Source organism: Bufo bufo, chromosome 1, assembly GCF_905171765.1.
Source record: "Bufo bufo chromosome 1, aBufBuf1.1, whole genome shotgun sequence".
NCBI lineage: Eukaryota > Metazoa > Chordata > Amphibia > Anura > Bufonidae > Bufo > Bufo bufo.
In genome coordinates this window covers 819,531,041-819,551,241 of record NC_053389.1, presented here as the reverse complement: position 1 = coordinate 819,551,241, position 20,201 = coordinate 819,531,041, and the positions used below count along the sequence as shown (strand labels likewise).

Genomic DNA, 20,201 nt, shown 5'->3' with positions numbered 1-20,201 from the left:
CTGCTGTCGTTGCGCAGGCACTGCAGCATGTAGTCGCTCATGTGTGCCAGGCTGCCCAGAGGTAAGGACAAGCTGTCCTCTGTGGGAGGCGTATCGTCATCGTCCTGCGTTTTCCCCCAGCCACGCACCAGTGATGGGCCCGAGCTGCGTTGGGTGCCAGCCCGCTATGAACCTGCTTCATCCTCATCCTCCTCCACCTCCTCCTCATCCTCGTCCTCCTCGTCCTCCAGTAGTGGGCCCTGTCTGGCCACATTTGTACCTGGCCTCTGCTGTTGCAAAAAACCTCCCTCTGAGTCACTTCGAAGAGACTGGCCTGAAAGTGCTAAAAATGACCCCTCTTCCTCCTCTTCCTCCTGGGCCACCTCCTCTTCCATCATCGCCCTAAGTGTTTTCTCAAGGAGACATAGAAGTGGTATTGTAACGCTGATAACGGCGTCATCGCCACTGGCCATGTTGGTGGAGTACTCGAAACAGCGCAACAGGGCACACAGGTCTCGCATGGAGGCCCAGTCATTGGTGGTGAAGTGGTGCTGTTCCGCAGTGCGACTGAGCCGTGCGTGGTGCAGCTGAAACTCCACTATGGCCTGCTGCTGCTCGCACAGTCTGTCCAGCATGTGCAAGGTGGAGTTCCACCTGGTGGGCACGTCGCATATGAGGCGGTGAGCGGGAAGGCCGAAGTTATGCTGTAGCGCAGACAGGCGAGCAGCGGCAGGATGTGAACGCCGGAAGCGCGAACAGACGGCCCGCACTTTATGCAGCAGCTCTGACATGTCGGGGAAGTTGCGAATGAACTTCTGCACCACCAAATTCAGCACATGCTCCAGGCAAGGGATGTGCGTCAAATCGGCTAGTCCCAGAGCTGCAACGAGATTTCGCCCATTATCGCACACCACCAGGCAGGGCTTGAGGCTCACCGGCAGCAACCACTCGTCGGTCTGTTGCTCTATACCCCGCCACAACTTCTGTGCGGTGTGGGGACTGTCCCCCAAACATATGAGTTTCAGAACGGCCTGCTGACGTTTTCCCCGGGCTGTGCTGAAGTTGGTGGTGAAGGTGTGTGGCTGACTGGATGAGCAGGTGGAAGAAGAGGAGGAGGAAGCTGAGTAGGAGGAGGAGGAGACAGGAGGCAAAGAATGTTGCCCTGCGATCCTTGGCTGCGGAAGGACGTGCGCCAAACAGCTCTCACTACCTCTTCTGCTGCTGCCGCCGCCTCGGCCTCTTCCTCTGCCTCTGGAGGAACGTTGGCACCTGCCGCCCAGCAAACAGAGGATGTACCACCAACACCACCACCTCCGTCACCAAGCATCTTAACCATGTCACACGGCAGCGTTCAGCTCTCCATCTCACAAACATTTGAGAGAAAGCGTAAATTCTAACCTAGCCACCCTCGATCCCTGGCCCTGAATGCCTGCATTTCTAAACTACTGGCCTATGAAATGCTGTCATTCAGGCTGGTGGACACACACAGCTTCAAACAGCTCATGGCGCTTGCTGTCCCACAGTATGTTGTTCCCAGCCGGCACTACTTCTCCAAGAGAGCCGTGCCTTCCCTGCACAACCAAGTATCCGATAAAATCAAGTGTGCACTGTGCAACGCCATCTGTGGCAAGGTCCAGATACGTGGACCAGTAAGCAACGGCCAGGGACGCTATATCTCCCTAACTGCACACTGGGTAAATGTAGTGGCGGCTGGGCCACAGGCGAAGAGCTGTTTGGCGCACGTTCTTCCGCCGCCAAGGATCGCAGGGCAACATTCTTTGCCTCCTGTTGCCTCCTCCTCCTACTCGGCTTCCTCCTCCTCTTCTTCCACCTGCTCATCCAGTCAGCCACACACCTTCACCACCAACTTCAGCACAGCCCGGGGTAAACGTCAGCAGGCCGTTCTGAAACTCATATGTTTGGGGGACAGGCCCCACACAGCACAGGAGTTGTGGCGGGGTATAGAACAACAGACCGACGAGTGGTTGCTGCCGGTGAGCCTCAAGCCCGGCCTGGTGGTGTGCGATAATGGGCAAAATCTCGTTGCAGCTCTGGGACTAGCCGGTTTGACGCACATCCCTTGCCTGGCGCATGTGCTGAATTTGGTGGTGCAGAAGTTCATTCACAACTACCCCGACATGTCAGAGCTGCTGCATAAAGTGCGGGCCGTCTGTTTGCGCTTCCGGCGTTCACACCCTGCCGCTGCTCGCCTGTCTGTGCTACAGCGTAACTTCGGCCTTCCCGCTCACCGCCTCATATGCGACGTGCCCACCAGGTGGAACTCCACCTTGCACATGCTGGACAGACTGTGCGAGCAGCAGCAGGCCATAGTGGAGTTTCAGCTGCAGCACGCACTGGTCAGTCGCACTGCGGATCAGACACACTTCACCACCAATGACTGGACCTCCATGCGAGACCTGTGTGCCCTGTTGCGCTGTTTCGAGTACTCCACCAACATGGCCAGTGGCAATGAAGCCGTTATCAGCATTACAATACCACTTCTATGTCTCCTTGAGAAAACACTTAGGGCGATGATGGAAGAGGAGGTGGCCCAGGAGGAAAAGGAGGAAGAGGGGTCATTTTTAGCACTTTCAGGCCAGTCTCTTAGAAGTGATTCAGAGGGATGTTTTTTGCAACAGCAGAGGCCAGGTACAAATGTGGCCAGACAGGGCCCACTACTGGAGGACGAGGAGGACGAGGATGAGGAGGAGGTGGAGGAGGATGAGGATGAAGCATGTTGTCCTTACCTCTGGACAGCCTGGCACACATGAGCGACTACATGCTGCAGTGCCTGCACAACGACAGCAGAGTTGCCCACATTTTAACGTGTGCGGACTACTGGGTTGCCACCCTGCTGGATCCCCAGTACAAAGACAATGTGCCCACCTTACTTCCTGCACTGGAGCGTGATAGGAAGATGCGCGAGTACAAGCGCACGTTGGTAGACGCGCTACTGAGAGCATTCCCAAATGTCACAGGGGAACAAGTGGAAGCCCAAGGCGAAGGCAGAGGAGGAGCAAGAGGTCGCCAACGCAGCTGTGTCACGGCCAGCTCTTCATGAAGCCTGATTCTCTGCTATGGGACCTCTCTCCTCTGTCTGGGTGCCGGGGCCTAAAAATATCTGACAGTGGCCTGTTCCAGTGTTGGGTGACATGAAGCATGATTCTCTGCTATGACATGAAGCCTGATTCTCTGCTATGGGACCTCTCTCCTCTGTCTGGGTGCCGGGGCCTAAAAATATCTGACAGTGGCCTGTTCCAGTGGTGGGTGACGTGAAGCCTGATTCTCTGCTATGACATGAAGCCTGATTCTCTGCTATGACATGAAGCCTGATTCTCTGCTATGACATGAAGCCTGATTCTCTGCTATGGGACCTCTCTCCTCTGTCTGGGTGCCGGGGCCTAAATATCTGACAATGGCCTGTTTCAGTGGTGGGTGACGTGAAGCCTGATTCTCTGCTATCACATGAAGCCAGATTCTCTGCTATGGGACCTCTCTCCAATTGATATTGGTTAATTTTAATTTATTTTATTTTTATTTTAATTCATTTCCCTATCCACATTTGTTTGCAGGGGATTTACCTACATGTTGCTGCCTTTTGCAGCCCTCTAGCCCTTTCCTGGGCTGTTTTACAGCCTTTTTAGTGCCAAAAAGTTTGGGTCCCCATTGACTTCAATGGGGTTCGGGTTCGGGGCGAAGTTCGGGTCGAGTTCGGATCCCGAACCCGAACATTTCCAGGAAGTTCGGCCGAACTTCTCGAACCCGAACATTCAGGTGTTAGCTCAACTCTATTTATTTTGTAAGAAAACTGTTAGAAAATACTGACACACATTTATCACACAAACCCGATAATATTGTTTGGTTTTATGCTGGTTGGCAAAAACTTTATGACGAACTTTCTCTATGCTTTCCAAACATCAGGTTTATTGAAGGCCTGCCGCATACGTTTGTAGATGATGAGTTATTCCCACCCATCAAGGTTAATTTGACTTTTGTTGATGATCTTATGGATTCCGCTAGTGAAAACAGCGAGCTTGAAAAGGTATTCACCAAGTACGTGCATCATAGAAATCTAAGTATATTATATCTGGTGCAGGGTAAAAAGAGTAGAACGATAAATGTAACCACCAAGTACGTGGTTCTCTTTAATAATCCGTGTGATAAATTGCAAATTCTATCATTAGCGAGACAAATGTATCCTGGGAAAACACACTTCTTCTTGGAGGCTTTTGAGGACGCGGGAACCTTCTGGCCACCTGCTAGTAGATTTAAGGGCTACTACACCTGAGCAACTTTGTTTAAGGTCGGGGTTCTTACCACCAGCATTGCCGGCTGTGTATATTCAGAAGATAAATAGTTTAAAAAAGTGAGATTTAGATGGTTACGCGCATTCTAGGACGCTTACACAGCAGCGACAAAATGTCGGAGAGATTATGCCGTAATTGGGCTCTCTTAAAAACGCTTGTAAAAGCGACACTCTCTTTCAGAAAATCTATTTTGCGCCCTGCGAGTGATGATTTAATAGCAGCCATAGGTGAGATTGCCTTAAATATCCTTAAAGGTCGAATTCCGCTAAAGGAACGGCAGAAAAAGATACTGAAGAAGTGGCGTAAAGCTTTAAGGAGGATGTGTGATAAAACAATCCCCATAAAGAATAGGAAGGCAGATTCATAGGACCGCTATTGGGGTTTGCAATTCCGTTAATAACGAGTTGGCTTTTTAACAAATAATGGATCATGTGGAGAAAATGTACTTGGTTCCAAAACACGAGCTCAAGAGGATGAGTCAGATCTTCACACCACCGGGCGGTGTAAGGCAGAGCGTGATACAACGCATGGATGATGAAATTAACGGAATTTTACACAGCTCTGACTTGCCGGATGATGTGAAAATTAAAAGATACACCGATATAATGCTAACATACTTGGTTCTAGCCAAACAGGAGACTAAAGAGCTAGCGACTTTAAACCTTGTTAACCAATCTGATCCTGGTCATCAACAACTGCCAAATACACCCCCGCTAATAAATACGTAACACATGTCAACCCCCGTTTTAAGAAAAATGCTGAACTTTTGTTAAGCAGGATGAAGCAGAATACCAGTGTTACATCGTGGAATGATAAAGGTGAATTTATTTATAAGGGTGATAACATGATGGACCTTGTGCGCAATGCGACGCAAAGCCACAGACAGCCGAAAAAAACAAAAACCCGCCAGGCTGGGTTGCATTTATGCATGCCATGGCGGACATCAATATGCCGTCTACTGTTGTGGGTAATTCATCTACTAGAGAGATTCTGGACGGTTTAAAGATGGACCTGAATGAGTCTGTGTAAGTGTCGCACCTAATCGCACTCTCCTGACCGACCCCTCCACACATAAGACAGGGGAGTCTGTTACCTAAAAGAAGGACATCGCCAATGTTACAATCTTCTTGGTTAAGCTGGCAAATACGGATTATGAGTATACTATTAATGTATTGTATAGTGTAACCCTGCTAAATGTATTTTTGAATTTATATATGTGTTGTAACATTGCCGCTTTTCTGTACGTTGTTTATCTGCTCAATAAAGTTTTTAAAACTCTGCGTTTTTTGTTTGTGCTCAGTTTGTACACTGACAATAATGGGGTCGCTGGGCGGGCCTCTACACATGTCCAGGCGCGCACCTACAATAATAATATAACGGGATCTCTACACATGTCCAGGCGCGCACCTACAATAATAATATAACGGGATCTCTACACATGTCCAGGCGCGCACCTACAATAATAATATAACGGGATCTCTACACATGTCCAGGCGCGCACCTACAATAATAATATAACGGGATCTCTACACATGTCCAGGCGCGCACCTACAATAATAATATAACGGGATCTCTACACATGTCCAGGCGCGCACCTACAATAATAATATAACGGGATCTTCAGACATGTCCAGGCGCGCACCTACAATAATAATATAACGGGATCTCTACACATGTCCAGGCGCGCACCTACAATAATAATATAACGGGATCTCCAGACATGTCCAGGCGCGCACCTACAATAATAATATAACGTGATCTCCAGACATGTCCAGGCGCGCACCTACAATAATAATATAACGCGATCTCTACACATGTCCAGGCGCGCACCTACAATAATAATATAACGGGATCTCCAGACATGTCCAGGCGCGCACCTACAATAATAATATAACGGGATCTCCAGACATGTCCAGGCGCGCACCTACAATAATAATATAACGGGATCTCCAGACATGTCCAGGCGCGCACCTACAATAATAATATAACGGGATCTCCAGACATGTCCAGGCGCGCACCTACAATAATAATATAACGGGATCTCCAGACATGTCCAGGCGCGCACCTACAATAATAATATAACGTGATCTCCAGACATGTCCAGGCGCGCACCTACAATAATAATATAACGGGATCTCCAGACATGTCCAGGCGCGCACCTACAATAATAATATAACGGGATCTCCAGACATGTCCAGGCGCGCACCTACAATAATAATATAACGCGATCTCTACACATGTCCAGGCGCGCACCTACAATAATAATATAACGGGATCTCTACACATGTCCAGGCGCGCACCTACAATAATAATATAACGGGATCTCTACACATGTCCAGGCGCGCACCTACAATAATAATATAACGGGATCTCTACACATGTCCAGGCGCGCATCTACAATAATAATATAACGGGATCTCCAGACATGTCCAGGCGCGCACCTACAATAATAATATAACGGGATCTCCAGACATGTCCAGGCGCGCACCTACAATAATAATATAACGTGATCCCCACACATGTCCAGGCGCGCACCTACAATAATAATATAACGGGATCTCCAGACATGTCCAGGCGCGCACCTACAATAATAATATAACGGGATCTCTACACATGTCCAGGCGCGCACCTACAATAATAATATAACGGGATCTCCAGACATGTCCAGGCGCGCACCTACAATAATAATATAACGTGATCTCCAGACATGTCCAGGCGCGCACCTACAATAATAATATAACGGGATCTCCAGACATGTCCAGGCACGCACCTACAATAATAATATAACGGGATCTCTACACATGTCCAGGCGCGCACCTACAATAATAATATAACGTGATCTCCAGACATGTCCAGGCGCGCACCTACAATAATAATATAACGGGATCTCTACACATGTCCAGGCGCGCACCTACAATAATAATATAACGGGATCTCCAGACATGTCCAGGCGCGCACCTACAATAATAATATAACGTGATCCCCACACATGTCCAGGCGCGCACCTACAATAATAATATAACGGGATCTCCAGACATGTCCAGGCGCGCACCTACAATAATAATATAACGTGATCTCCAGACATGTCCAGGCGCGCACCTACAATAATAATATAACGGGATCTCCAGACATGTCCAGGCGCGCACCTACAATAATAATATAACGGGATCTCCAGACATGTCCAGGCGCGCACCTACAATAATAATATAACGGGATCTCTACACATGTCCAGGCACGCATCTATCATGCGTTGTGCTTTTTAGAGAATTTTAGACGTGCCCTATATCGCTGTATGGCACGCTGTACGTCGCATGAGAGGTGTGTCATACACTCGTTCCTATATGCATACAGCATGCGATTCATTATTACTGAGAAAGCGACAGCAGCTGTAATTAAATGAATAAAAGAGATTATTATATTTTGTAGAATATTCGTCATATATTCGCGAATTCGAGATTATTTTATTGAATGCGAAAAATCGGCAATGTAAAGATCACATAATGCGAATTCGTAACGCAAAATTTCAAGCCGCTAGAAGTTTCATGAGTTTCTCCTGAGACTGGAGAAAATGGTCGGCACGGGAGAACATTACAATGGCTTTATATGCAGATAGAGTCAAGTGCTCCAATATATTCGCGATTGCGCTAATCGGCAGTGATTAGAATATTTTTTTGATTTTAGCAGGTCTGACTACAGATTACTGATCGGTGCACAAGTATTGTTGTGAACTTGACATTGCTTCCTTCTCATTGGCCTACAAGCAAGAAGCAGAGAGGAATCATGTGTCCAGATGGAAAAAAATGCAGAATATTCGATATAACGAATGTATAGCGCTATATTCTAAATATTTGTGAATTCTCGTAGTGGCGATATTCGCGATTAAAATTTGAATATTCGCACTCAACACTAGTCGCACCTATCGATAGCACACCTATACCAGTCCTTAAAAGGACTTTTGTGGCCCTATTAGCTAGCGTTTGGTGTCCCTAACAGTCTGTCCCTGCTCCACACAGCAACCTCTCCCTACACTGGCAAAACACTGAATGCAAAATGGCGGCCAGATCGGGTTTATTTATAAGGTAGGGGGTGTGTCCATGTGCTGAAACGTCTCAATTGGCTGTCCTGTACCACCTGATGGATGTGTCATGGGTCAAAGCTTGGCGAGTATTTGGGGCACCGCAGCAGGAAATGAGCCTCATCCTCCACGGCCTCCTGGTCGCACTGCTGGCACAGTCTGCTCTCCCTGGGCATGTACCTCTGTTGGTGACGCCCGGATTCAATGAGCCGGCTGTGGGCGCTCAGTCTGTACCGGCTCAGGATCTGTCAGTCTTTTGGATTGGGGAGTTTCTCCAGATATGGGGCAGTTTGTACTCCCTCTGCAGGCTCTGGTATACTGTCAGCTTCTGGGATGTTCTTATGTCGTTCCTCCAGACGCTAATATACTCCTCTTTGTACTTGTGCATCGTCCTCTGGATTTTGCCCTTTTTTGGCCTTTGATATCTATCATCTTTCTATCTATCCATCTATCTCATATCTATTATCTATCTATCTATCATCTATTATCTATCTATCTATCTATCTATCTATCTATCTATCTATTATCTATCTATCTATCTATCTATCTTCTATATATCTATCTATCTATCTATCTATCTATCTATCTATCTATCTATCATCTATCTCATATCTATCTCTGTATCTAAAAGAAGAAAATCAGGCAGCACTCTCACCTTAAAAATAGAGTGAGCAAGTGAGCTTGCATTTTGTCATTTGTGCAAGTGACCCGGAGGGACTCCCTGCCTCCATCTCCACTGCATGCTGCCACGGTGTGTCTGGGTCCTCTGCCTCGTCTTCCTCATCACCCTGTAGATCCTCTGGCTGCTCCTGCTCCTCCTCTCCTGTCCCCTGAGTAGAAAATCCACCCATTTCGCTACACATTTCCTGTGCTCCAATGTCCTCCTCCCCCTCCTCCTCCTCTTCCAGTTCAGCTCACACAGGGCTCATGTGGCCGTGAGATCTAGGCGCCACGTATCCAGTCCCCTGACCAGCCATTGTTACCACCATCTGTTCCAGGACATGAAGCAGTGGAATGACATTGTTTATCCCGTACTCCTGGCAACTGACAAATATTGTGGCCTCCTCAAAGTGCCTGAGCAAACAGCAGGTGTCACACATGAGCTGCCACTGGCTGACATCGAAGTTACACAGAGGAGTACATCAAGAAATCGTTGATAGCCTTTCTTTGCTCGTATAGTCGGTCCAACATATGGAGGTTGTCACGGTCCCTCAGGTAACTGATGTCAGGAAATCAAGGAGATTGGCTGAGCATGGAGGAATCTAACAGACGTCTTGATTTCTCTTGCTTTAGTGTTGATAGGGTTAATGGCCACTTCCCTTTTCTCAGCTGTTGCTCAGTGGTCATCACCTCTACCCTTTATAGTCTGACCCCACCCTTCTGACTATGTTGTAGATTTTCATTTGGGTTTGGCTGAGCTGGTGTGAGTTTGTCTCTGGTGTTTCTGTCTCTACAGAAGTTAAGTGTCTCGTTTGTTTTTGTTTGTTATACTCCCTGTTGTTTCTATCTGGGCCTGAGACAGAGACTTCCATTCGTCCATCTGGGGAGGAATGGGTTGTCTCTGGTCCTAACCTTTTCAAGGGCCTTATAGGGATATAAAGGCCTAGGTATGCTGCATATAAATATTCCTACCTTCAAGGTCTATTCATATTAATAGATAGTTAGGGCCCGGAATAGTGTTGTCTAGGAGATGACCTGTTTCTTCCCTAGTTTCCAGGCCCAGTTACTGTTCCCCTTCCATCCTGTGTTCAGTGTGGAGTTTCCCCACACACACTAATCGCGACAGAGGGTGGAATTCCAACGGGTGGAAACGTCGCATATCAGCCCATGTTGGGGGATTCCGTTCTGCCGCAGCAGCTCAAGGAGGGTGTGCTTTGCAGTGTATGAGTGTCTGAAGTGCATGCAAAGTTTCCTGGCCATTTTTAGGATGTCTTGCAGATGGGTGGAAGACTTCAGGAACAGCTTGACAACCAGATTGAACGCGTGTGCCATGCAGGGTGCAAGGCTCAGCTCCGACAGCATGTTCTTCCCATTGTCGGTCACCATGGTTAAGATTTTCACTTGTCGGGGAGAAAGCCAGGATTCGATTTCTTGATGAATCGCGCAGAGAAGTTCCTCCCCTGTGTGACTCCGATCGCCCAGGCAAACCAGGTGCAGAACAGCGTGACACCGTCGTGCCCTGCACATGTGATATACTGGAGGGGCACTGTGACTTGTCCCTGCATTGGAGTCTGAGGATACGGTGGAGGATGAGGAGGCAGAGGCGGATATTGTTTCAGGACCAAAAGTGTGACAGCGTGGAGGCGGAAGCTGCATGACCAGGCCAAATTGCTGTTGTGGCTGTGCAGAAACCACATTCACCCAGTAGGCCGTATAGGACATGTATTGTCCCTGACTGCAGTTACAGCTCCACACGTTGGCACTGCCAAGCACCTGGGCAGACACCATCAGGTTCAAGGTCTGGCCTACCTTCTGTTCTACATGTGTGTGCAGGGCTGCTACTGCCTTTTTGGCAAAGAAATGAAGGCTTGGGACTCTCCACCTCGGTTCGGCACAAGCCCTCAGTTTTCTGAAAGGTGCAGAGTCCACCACTTGGAAAGGGATGGACTGCAGCACCAGCAACTTGGACAGGAGCACATTCAGCTTCTGCGCCGTTGGATAAGTGCACGCATTCAGATGTCTCTTGGCAATTGCTTCAGTGATCGATTGCTGCTGGAATGACTGATGAGGAGTAGGAGAAGCAGGAGCATCTGGACCAGTAGATGATGGAAATGACAGTTTACTTTTGCTGAGGTGGTGGAGCCTTGACTAGCTGAAATCGGGAACGGAGTGCCACTGGGTGATGCATCGGTTGCTGCGGCAGTCTGGACCACCTTGGAGCCACGTTTCTCCCAGGCCACTTTATGGTGACGCTGCATATGTGTATGTTGCCGCCGGGCCATGGAGCCAACATTGGCACCCTGGCTACGCTTAACCTTTTGCACACATAATCTACATATGGCCATGTTGACCTCCTCCGGCGGCTTGCCAAAAATCTGCCACACCTCTGAGTAGGTGAATTTCCCCCCAACAGTCCGCACTGACTGACTGTTACTGCCTCCGTGAACCCCTGCACCACTACCACCCAGGCAGGTAGGCTGCTGCTAAGCAGGTGGTCTACCCCGGGCACATTTGGCTCCAGACTTCCCACTGCTGCCACCCTGCTGACTCCCAACCATGCTACCACCTTGCTGGCTCAGCCGCTGTCTCACGGGCAAGCTGCCACCCTCTTCTCCTGATGATGATGAAGCCCCTGATGGACCTGGCTCCCAAGTGCGATCGACTTCATCATCATCAAGTAGTGTCTGCACGTCACTGATGTCCTCCTCAACGGTGTCTGTGTCAGGAGCCTGACCGCTCGCAACACCACCTCCCACGCCACTCTCCTCATCACTACTTGCCCACCTAGTGGAGGCTTGTGAAAGCGCTCATCCCCATAGTCATCTGTATTACCGTCCTCAGGACAGTGATACAGATGGATGCTGTGGGGCAGGGGAGGGGAGGGAAAGGTATCTCCCTTCCCCGTTCCTCTGATAGGCTGCAGGCCTAGTGCCTGCAGCCTATCAGAGCCCGGTGCAGGCATCATCGCACCGCCTGAGCTGTACAGCGCCGGACACAGGCCGGAAGAGGCCTGCATCGCATCACTGCCATGGAGGTAAGTATAAGTGTTTATTTTTTTATATGGTACAATACTGGCTACTGGCCCATGATTGGGGGGGCCATCTATGGGGGGCACTTGTTACTGGAACAAGATTGGTGGCACTTGTTACTGGCACATGATTTGGGGGCCATCTATGGGGGCACTTGTTACAGGCACATGATTGGGGGGCCATCTATGGGAGGCACGTCTCACTGTCACATGATTGGGGGGCCAACTATGGGAGGCACTTCTCACTGTCACATGATTGGGGGGCATCTATGGGGGGCACTTATTACTGGCACATTATTGTGGGGCATCTATGGGGGCACATCTTACTGGCACATTATTGAGGGCACTGTGGGGCCATCTATGGGGGCAAATCTTACTGGCACATTATTGGGGGGCATCTATGGGGGCACTTCTTACTGGCAAATTATTGGGGGCACTTTTTACTGGCACATTATTGGGTGGCACTATGGGGGCACTTCTTATTGGCACATTATTGGGGGCATCTACTGAGGCCACAAATAAGGAGTATTTTATATGTGGGGCTCTGTATGGGGGAATTTTATACTGGGGCGCATTATGGTGGGTACTACGGGGAAGGGGAGAAAGGAGTACTATGGGGTCATCTACGGGGGCACTAAGAAGGGGTATTTTATACTTGCAAATTATGGGGGAAACTGAGGGCATCTACTGGGGCACTATATATAGGGCATTTTATACTGGTACATTATGGGGGGTACAAGGAGGAAGGGGGAGAGGAGCACTATGGGGGTATTTTATACTGGCACATTATGGGGGCACTATGGGGACATTAGCTCAACTGGGGGGCATTAAAAGGGGTTATTTTTTGGACTGTCACATTATAAGGAGAATTATTACTACTGGGGGGCATTATTATGGGCTTTATTACTACTGGGGGTCTAAGGGGAACATGATTACTAGTATGGGCACTATGGGAGCATTATTACTTCTGGGGCACAGTGGGGACATGCTGGGTGCACTGTAGGAGCACTATTACTACCATGTGTGCTCTAGCAGAGAATTATTCCTATTGGTGGGACTTTTGGGAGCATTATTGCTGTGGGGGCACCTTGGCACAGTATCAGCCTACCACAATTATTTTTGGGGGACGTTATGTTTACACTATTAGTGTCAGGGGCACTATTTGCTGGGCGCAGTTATTTTAGGGCACTGTGTGCCAATAATTATTAAAGGGCACTATCTGGATTGTACTACTATTATCATGGGGTTTATCTGTTTCTGCAGTATAGTATTGAGGAGCACAGCGGCACAGTATTGGGCGTGGTAGGATGATTTGTCCAGAAGATGGAAAAGGATGATGGAAAAGTAGTAAACTAAGATTTTTATTGTCAAACTGCAGAGGCGAGAAATGGCTGAAAAATGGTGTCTGGTCTGAAGGTCAGAAGGTCTGAAAGGAGAAGATGAGGAAAGAGAACATCTCTATCAAAGAAGACGTCACTGGATATAAGAGGTATGAGGCGCTGTATTACCCTGTATGTTCTGTAGTGATGGGAGGGTGGATATAGAATTTGGCCCACACTGTAGCAGACTTCAGGTCACACTGTGTCTGAATTTTGGGAGCTCACACCCATCTTCTACATTACCTGTACACAGAAAGTTATCACCGTGTTACCTGTGGTGTTACATAGGACTGCAAGTGATATCTACTACATTATCTGTAAAAAAGGGCGTGGCCACAGGTTGGGGGGGTGCAATACTTGGCTTGCCCTGGTGCTGGCAACCCACGCTATGCCACTGGTCTGAAGAACCCACCGACTGTTGGCTGGGGGTGTCTGATGTCACTTGGGATGAAGTGGATGACCGAGTTAACCAATCAAAAACCTCTGGGTTGCTCGTCAAGACATGACCGCTAGATGACACCGGGAGCTCAGGCCTCTCGCTGTGACCCCTGCTGCCACGCCACCTACTCTGCTGTGACCTCTGCCTGCGCCAGAATCATTTATGCCTCTGCCACTCATCTGTGCAGGGCCTGGCACTTCTCTGCCTGACATACTTTTAGCTGCACTACCAAATTAAAAGCAAATTAAAACACGAAAAATATATATATTTATTTTTGAACTGAAAATGGACACTTTACGCTTTTAGCGCAAATAGCCACAAAAGTGAACAGCGTCTACATTTCTCTTGCAGTACTGAAAAACGACACTAAAGGCTTTCAACAAAAATAAAAGCAGAAGTGAACTGCGTATATATTTCTCTTTCTGCACAGAAATAGACCAGTCTAATTTTTCTCTTTTTCTATAGAAATATGGCAACAAACGCTTTTAGAGCAAATAACCCCAAATGTGAACGGTGTCCATTTTTCTATTATTGTAGCGAAATATGACAAGAAACGCTTTTAGGGCAAATAACAGCAAATAACATCTCTGCCCTGCCCAACTAAGTGGCGGACAAAATCAGGTGTGCACTGCGCAACGCCGTCTGGGGCAAGGTCCACCTGACTACAGATACGTGGACCAGTAAGCACGGTGAGGGACGCTATATCTCCATAACAGCACACTGGGTAAATGCAGTGGCGGCTGGGCCTGAGGCGGATAGCAGTTTGGCGCATGTCCTTCCACCACCGAGGATTGCAGGGCGCTTCAGTTTGCCTCCTGTTGCTTCCTCCTCCTACTTCGCTTTCTCATCCTCTACAGGCTCCTCATCCGGTCAGCGTAACACCTTCACCACCATCTTCAGCACAGCCAGGGGGAAACGACAGCAGGCTGTTTTGAAATGCATTTGTTTGGGGGGAAAAAAATCAACACCGTGCAGGAGCTGTGGACGGGCCTGGAACAACAGACAGATGAGTGGTTGGTGCCACTGAGCCTCAATCCTAGCCTGGTGGTGTGCGATAACGGATAAATCTCATATCAGCTCTGTGGCTAGCCGGTTTGACACACATCCCTTGCCTGTGCTGAATTTGGTTCTGCAGAGGTTCCTGAAATTACCCCGATATGTCAGAGCTGCTGTATAAAGTGCGGGCCGTCTGTGCGCGCTGTCGGCGTTCTCACCCTCGCCTGTCAGCGCTGCAGCGTAACTTCGGCCTTCCAGCTCACCGCCTCATATGCGACGTGCCCACAAGGTGGAACTCCACCTTGCACATGCTGGCCAGACTGTGCGAGCAGCAGCAGGTGATAGTGGAGTTTCAGCTGCAGCACGCACGGGTGAGTCGCTCTGCGAAACAGCACCACTTCACTACCAACGAGTAGGCCCCCAAGCGGGACGTGTGTGCCGTGTTGTGCTGTTTCGAATACTCCACCAACATGGCCAGTTCTGATGATGCAGTCCTCAGCGTTACTATCCCACTTCTATGCCTCCTTGAAAAAACACTTTGAGCGAATATGGAAGAGGATGTGGCACAGGAGGAAGAGGAGGAAGAGGGATCATTTCCACGGTTATCAGGCCAGTCATTCACAAGTGGCTCGGAGGGTGGGTTCCTGCACCAACAGAGGCCAGGTACACAACTGTCCAGCCATGGTACAGTTCTGCAGAAGGATGAGGATGAGGAGAAATCGTGTTCACAGCAGGGTGGCACCCAAAGCAGCTAATAGGCATCACTGGTGCGTGGCTGGGGGGATACAGAGGACACAGACGATACACCTCCCACAGAGGACAGCTTGTCATTGCCTCTGGGCAGCCTGGCACACATGAGCGACTACATGCTGCAGTGCCTGCACAACGACAGCAGAGTTGGCCACATTCTTACTTGTGCTGATTACTGGGTGGCCACGCTGCTGGATACGTCCTTAATTCTGTCTCTAGAGCGTGATCAGAAGATGTGCGAGTACAAGCACACAATGGTAGACGCGCTGCTGATGGCATTCACACCTGACAGCGGGGGCACAGTGGAAGCACAAGGCGAAGGCAGAGGACGAGGAAGAGGTCGCCAATGCAGTGGGGGCACCGCCAGCACCTCAGAAGGCAGGGTTAGTATGGCCGAAATGTGGAAAAGCTTTGTCAGCACGCCACAACAACCAGCACCACCAGCTGATATGGAACGTCTTAGCAGGGGGCAGCACTTCACCAACATGGTGGAGCAGTATGTGTGCACACGCCTACACATACTGAATGACGGGTCTGCCCCCTTCAACTTTTGGGTCTCCAAATTGCCCTTTACGCCTTGGAGGTGCTGGCCTGCCCTGCAGCAAGTATATTGTCCAAGCGTGTGTTAGGCACGGCAGGAAGCGTCATCACAGACAAGCGCAGCCGCCTGTCCACAGGCAACGTGGAGAAGCTCACGTTCATTATAATGAACCAGGCATGGATCCCACAGGACTTGTCCGTACCTTGTGCTGAGTAGACAAGCATACCGTCCGCACCCAGCCATTGTTAGACTTCAGCGCACTTTCTCTTTGCATACTATTTTCTATTTTCCCAATGTTTTGGGGTCTTCCCAAATTTATAAAAAAAAATTAAATTTTTTTTTAAAAATACAAAAACAATGTTGGCTATGACATCATTCATTTAAGCCTTAAAGACTAGGGTCCGCTCATCCCTAGTCCTTAAAGCTGAAATTAATGATGTTACCAAGGAGTTAAAAATGCAATAGTGTCCCCTGAGTTGTGTGCCAACAAGATTTACTGCAGACACATATTAAAAATATAAAATAAAAAAGTGAAATTTTTGGGAGGGTTTTTCCAATTTTAACGTGACTGTTAGGCCTCTTTCACACGGGCGTCGCGTGTGAGGGCCGGATAGGATACGGGTGCGTCGCGGGAAAATCGTGCGATTTTGCCTGCAAGTGGGGTGAGTTTTGTATGCGATTGCGTTGCGTTATTCAGTTTTTTCCGTGTGAGTGCAATGCATTTTGCACACGCATGAGATAAAACTGGATGTGGTACCCAGACCCAAACCCGGACTTCTTCACAGAGGTTCGGGTTTGGGTTAGGTATTCTGTAGATTTTAATATTTTCCCTTATAACATGGTTATAAGGGAAAATAATAGCAGTAAATTAGGGATGGAGGGGGCAAAAAACACTAAAATGACCTCATCCTCTTGTTCACGCAGCCCGGCTTGTCTTCTTTCTTCTTCTTTGAGGAACTGGGAGAAAAGGACCTTTGGTGACGTCACTGCGCTCATCACATGGTCCATCACCAAAGGTCCTTTTCCTCCCAGGTCCTCAAAGAAGAAGAAAGAAGACAAGCCGAGCTGCGTGAACAAGTGGATGAGGTGAGTTTAATGCTTTTTTTGTTTTTTTTAACCCCTCCATCCCTAATTTACTTAGCATTCTGCATTAAGAATGCTATTATTTTCCCTTATAACCATGTTATAAGGGAAAATAATAATGATCGGGTCCCCATCCCGATCGCCACCTAGAAACCATGAGTGAAAATCATACCGCATCTGCACTTGCTTGCGGATGCTTGCATTTTTCACGCAGCCCCATTCACCTCTATGGGGCCTGCGTTGCGTGAAAAATGCAGGATATAGAGCTTGCTGCGATTTCCACGCAACGCACAAGTGATGCGTGAAAATCACCGCTCGTGTGCACAGCCCCATAGAAATGAATGGGTCCGGATTCAGTGCGGGTGCAATGCGTTCACCTCACGCATTGCACCCGCGGGGAAAACTCGCCCGTGTGTAAGGGGCCTTAGGAGGTTAAAACATTACTTTTATTAGAGAATTAATTAAGAAAATATTATCAAGGAAAAACTGAAAAAATGTGAAGAAAAAGGGAATCTACAAGAGGGGAGACTGCTCCCGCGCACTTTTAAACTTCTGGAGCATCTGATAGGGCATCTCTGTCTCTATATTGTTGTCTGTATTACTGAGGCCTCTTTCACACTTCCGTTGTCCGGATCCGGCGTGTACTCCACTTGCCGGAATTACTCTCCGGATCCGGAAAAACGCAAGTGTACTGAAAGCATTTGAAGACGGAACCGTCTTCCAAATGCTTTCAGTGTTACTATGGCACCCAGGACGCTATTAAAGTCCTGGTTGCCATAGTAGGAGCGGGGAGCGGTATACTTACAGTCCGTGCGGCTCCCGGGGCGCTCCAGAATGACGTCAGAGCGCCCCATGCGCATGGATGACATGATCCATGTGATCACATGATCCATGCGCTTGGGGTGCCCTGACGTCACTCTGGAGCGCCCGGGGAGCCGCACGGACGGTAAGTATGCTGCTCCCCCGCTCCCCGCTACACTTTACCATGGCTGCCAGGACTTTAGCGTCCCGGCAGCCATGGTAACCACTCTGAAAAAGCTAAATGTCGGCTCCGGCAATGCGCCGAAACGACGTTTAGCTTAAGGCCGGATCCGGATCAATGCCTTTCAATGGGCATTAATCCCGGATCCGGCCTTGCGGCAAGTCTTCAGGATTTTTGGCCGGAGCAAAAAGCGCAGCATGCTGCAGTATTTTCTCAGGCCAAAATACGTTCCGTTCCGGAACTGGACATCCTGATGCATCCTGAACGGATTTCTCTCCATTCAGAATGCATTAGGATAATCCTGATCAGGATTCTTCCGGCATAGAGCCCCGACGACGGAACTCTATGCCGGAAGACAAAAACGCAGGTGTGAAAGAGCCCTTAGATAGTGGATTTGTTAAGGTCCCGCTAGACGGGACAATACTGCAGGATATTGTCAGGGAGGGAAGAGTTCCTTCCCGACAGTCGCCTGCTCGTCAGTGCAGTGATCTCCTCCACAGTATGGGGAGGAGCAATCACTAATGCCATCACTCGTGCCCACACTGACTCAAGCATCAGATGGTGATCACACAGCTAGATCTGATGATTTATGTGCCTACACTAACAATTGAGGAACTAGAGTTTTGCTTATTTAATGAGTAATCACCGCAACCTTTACACTGCCAGATTATCACTAATGAGCATTCCTATGAATGCTGATTAGCGATTATCTGGCAGATTCTCGACCCATGTGAAGAGCCCTTTGGATATTTATCACCAAACAGACAAGGTGCTATATCTCCCACCCAAAAGAGATATAAAGGAATCACCTCTGATAACGATTAGCCCTTCCCAACCAGGGATTTATGTTATTTGAAGTTACCAATATATATAATCTCCAATTGTAGTATAATATATTGTAGCTATATAGTGCCAGGATATCTAATATATGCTTACCCCCAACGAGAACAATAGCTACTCAACGGAAGCCTTGGAGTGCTGAGGTGGTGGCTCTACCTATCAATCACCCTTTAAAGGTAGTATGCAAAGGTAGATTTAATTTTAATGTTCCTTAATACCATACAGGTATGTATCTCAGGAATTTAATCAAAAAGATTACTTCGAAAAAAGAAAAAAGTCAAAAATACTCTTTGTATACTACCTTGAGAGTGTGTGGTTTTATTCATATTGACTATATTTGGGTCTCACCCTTATACCACTGCACCTCTCCCCAAAGGAGTGCATCTTCCATCTTTTCTAAAGCTTATCAATCACCCTTTGTCAGAGTATGTCCTGCTTGAGTGACAATGTTTTGTTACCCCCCATACAAAATATCTGGATGTGTTTGCAAAGTGTGGACTTACATTGACCTTATGGAGCTGCATAAGTATCACGGCAAACAGTGAGGGTAACACTGGAACTGTAATGTAGAGAGGGGGCTGCTTGTCTGTAGTGGACCCTTAAAGGGGTTTCCCGAGATGTTAATACTGATGACCTATCTCAGGATAGGTCATCAGTGTCTGATCGGTGAGGATCCAACACCCAAGACTCCTGCCAATCAGCTGTCTAAAACTCCAGTCTTAATAAATGAAATATGTCACAAACTCTTGAAAACTGGACTTCCATGTCTATCCAAAGGGTTGTCAATAACACGAACCAGCCAAACCGGATGAAATTAAAGGGTTAGAAGAAGACAAAATATAACGGGTCTACCAACTGGCCTTATCAATTTGCAAATGACGAGGGAGAATTCGTCCCTGTGGAGGTCGCTTTCCCCCTCGTTTGCAAATAGAACCGTTCATTAAGGTGAAAAACTTATGTTGGAGTAAAAAATGGGTAGACATTCATAAGAACGCCTTGATCTCCCGACTGTAGGTATTGTGCTGGCCCAAACATTGTTTCAAACCCAGTAAACCCAAATCATTCAGTAATATGTCATGGGTAAAGACTTGTGTATCAAAAATGTGTAAGCTATGCAATTGTCAGGTGATTAAAAAGTTTGA

The 20,201-nt window shown here is 48.3% G+C and overlaps 1 protein-coding gene across 2 annotated transcripts in view; it reads right to left on the bottom strand.

The window, feature by feature from the left end:
• Positions 1 to 20,201, bottom strand: part of LOC120986636 (NXPE family member 3-like) — a 97,842-nt gene that overhangs the window by 77,200 nt on the left and 441 nt on the right. The window lies entirely within an intron of this gene.